Below are 3,573 nucleotides of genomic sequence, written 5' to 3'. Positions count from 1 at the left end.
GCCATTCCAACGACAGATCAGTTTTAATCACTAACTCTGTATCAAACTTTTCTCTGGTAGGTTTCCCAAAAGTTTCCCTTCTGGCAACAAATATTTCTTTCCCCGACTTCTGGCACGATAGGAGCGAGAATGAGAGAGAAGAGAATAAAAAAAAACTAGAATCTTCACTGAAAAAAAAAGTTAGGGTAAAGCTTTCTTCTTTTTTTCCCCCATTTTTTTCTTTCTCCACGTCTTGAAATTTCCAGATCGATCGTAATTTTCTCTACTTTCCAGGATCCTTCTTTCGTTTGCTTAATCGCTCTCTCATTTAGGCGCCGAAATTCAACCATCAATCATGCTAATTCTCTTATTCTGAAAACTCGTGACATTTCTTTAATCGTCCCTTTCTGTCTTCACAAATCTCCTTCCCGCCTTCAGCACCTTCGATTTATTTTTTTCATCCCCTTCCATAACTTTTTACTTCCTTCTATTTATGAACACCAAAATATTTTTTTATCATAGTTTTTCCTTTTTTATCATCTAATTTCTTGTTTTCGAATGGACACAATTATTCAGGCCATTAGTTTCTTTCCGGGTGTCAATATTTTTCTTTTTCTCGCGTTCTGTCTTTTTATTCATCATTACGCATGCTACGCTCACCAGGTATACTTTCTCAACATTATTTTTGCACTCCATCCTCAGTCCACGTTCTGAAACACTTCAACGCCGCACCCTGACATTTTCAAAAGCCTTTCGTTGAATTTACACAATTTTTAACACTATTTTTACTGTTATTATGGCTGGTTAACAAGATATCTCTGTCATCAATGAGGAAAACAGTGTTGGGAACATAGCTAATTTCTGTGTTCCTTGAAAATGGACGTAATGACAGAGCAAAGCAGTTCAGGATACCGGCCAGTGATTGCTAGTAGTCTCCCCTTCCCTGTGTGTGTGTGTGTGTGTGTGTGTGTGTGTGTGTGTGTGTGTGTGTGTGTGTGTGTGTGTGTGTGTGTGTGTGTGTGTGTGTGTGTGTGTTTTCCAAGAGTCCCATCGTCCTGTCTCTCCCTGTATAAGGTCAGGTATCACTTAGTTCATTGCTCGTAATCTCAATCTCTCTCTCTCTCTCTCTCTCTCCCCAGGCGGTCACCCAATCCTCCCCCACTGTTACTTGATCCTGCCTAATCTTAAGGGCTAATCTTCTCCTCTTGCCTTCACCTGTTTTCTCCAGCGTCTCCCACTCCCCGGCTCATTACTGCGTTTTTGGGGAGCGTCTAAAATATTTACGTGACGTCTTCATCAGCATCATCATCATCATCAACATCAACTTTAGGTCTTTAGCTCCTCTCATTCTGCTATTTTTATCCTTCCTACTTTTTTTTTTCTTCTTTCCGTTCTTGCTTTCATTATTTTTTCAATCTTACGTTTTTCGAATATTTTTTCTAACGCATGACAAATACAACGGTAAGCAAAGAGATCAGCGCTTATGTTGACAGCTTCAGCGCCTCTCAATCGATTATCCTTATCTTTCCTTTTTACTTCTTTATTTTGCGTTCACTTTTCTTCTATTTTTACCTTTTTCAAACACGTTTTTTTTTCTAACTCCTGGCAAATGTACAACGAGCAAACAAACCAGCGTTTAAGTTGACGGCTTTAGTTCTTCTTTATTGATTATCCTTCTTATTCCTTCCTGCATTTTACTCCTATTTTTTTTTTTTTCCTGCTTTGATTTTTGCTAACACTCGGATTTTTCTTCTTTTTAACTCCTGGCAAACACACAGTGAGTACACACACACACACACACACACACACACACACACACACACACACACACACAAATGCCTCAAAGAACATCAAAAGTCCTCTGTGAGCCAAGTCTCGCACCGCTGCCTTGCCCGATATGAAGCCTCGACTCCAGCGATGACCGAGGCGCTTCATCAGAAACCCATCACGCCGGATCAGTCGGCGGCGGGCGTCGGGAACACTCGGGTCCAAGTGAATCCCGGATTATCGCGGATACACTTTCGGATAATCCATCGCCAGAAAGAGGACGAGAGAGAGAGAGAGAGAGAGAGAGAGAGAGAGAGAGAGAGAGAGAGAGAGAGAGAGACGTAATATATTCATAATACAAATAAACATTTATGTACATATATAGTATACATAGAAACACACACACACACACACACACACACACACACACACACACACACACACACACACACACACACACATACACGTATAGAGGAAATACAAATTATCACTTTTCCATATGGGATTTAATCTAAAACAAAAATATGAAACCGAATAAATATACAAATATGTACTGATTGGCCGCCCTAACAGCCAATCATTGCCTGGCTTAGACGCCGCCAGACAAATGACAGTCGAGGATGCAAATGACCACGCGGCGGCGGCCCGTCGAGTGAACGAACGCCATCGATTTCCAACGCCGGGCAGGGACGGGAGAGGGGGAGGTGAGGAGGGAAAGAGGAGGGAGGAGAGAAGAGCGTACTGGATGGAGAGGGAGGAGAGAGTACTGGAGGGAGAGGGAGGAGGGAGGGAAAACGGAACCACCAACGCCAACTGTCGACACGCATGAACGGATCAGCGAGCCGGAAAATCAGCGTTGTAAGGCAAGTTAGGGAGCCAATATGCTTACATCGGCACGACGCATCGCCCTCGCCGCCGCCAATACCCCCACCACCCAGGCCTCCCTTCCGTAACACACACATACACACACCAATGCAGCGATCCACCAAGACTTCAGTAGAACTCTCCATCCGGCACCTATACAGTACCGTACACCCGGGCGGCGGGGCTCGGCTATGCACCCTGATACGCTCTGTCATCCCGTGTTGCACTCTGTTATGCGCGGCAGGAAGTGTGGAACAAGCGGGGGGCGTCGCTGGCCGGCTGCCCGGGAACCTCAGCAGTGGTAAACTTTGGAGGTGCGTCGTGGTGGTGTTGCCTCTACACACACACACACACTGCCAACGACCATCCATTGCAGGTCACTTTTTTTTTTCACTTGTTCTCACTTGCACTCAAGGTCATAAAAAAGAGAGTACACAGGACAACTCAGGCTAACAAGAGGCGCCGTCCCTTTCCCTGCGACTCTCCCTCTCACTCCACTGTGCTGTTAGAGATCATTAAATTGGAGTTTGGACAGTACTGACTTCCCCGTCCCTCTCTGACTGGTTTAGACTGTGAGCTGACTGGCCCCCACACAGCGCCTGACTGTCAGGGACACGGAAGCAATTAGCTGATACAGGAGCACCATGTCTCGTCAGACCCCGGCGATGCTGCCACTCTGTTATTGTGACGACAGACTCCTCGCTAGTCAGGAGAGCTGGCGGGGAGAGCAGGAGGAGGAGGAGATGGAGCAGGAGGAGGAGAAGAAGGGGGAGGAGGAACGGAGAGCTAGGAACTCGTGTATAGGTTTTGGGAGTCGAGGGACTTTCTTGAAGCTTCAGAAATGCCAAAGTGGCTCGAGGAGAAAGTCAAGTCCCTACAAAGGGCTGAGCTGATGACCTTAAAGTGAAGACAAGCGAAAGACTTGGGTACCGCGAGCTCCCAGTAATATGCCAATGCATTTCT

Source organism: Portunus trituberculatus, chromosome 40 (assembly GCF_017591435.1).
Source record: "Portunus trituberculatus isolate SZX2019 chromosome 40, ASM1759143v1, whole genome shotgun sequence".
Classification (NCBI taxonomy): domain Eukaryota; kingdom Metazoa; phylum Arthropoda; class Malacostraca; order Decapoda; family Portunidae; genus Portunus; species Portunus trituberculatus.
Note: the sequence above shows the minus strand (reverse complement) of the source record.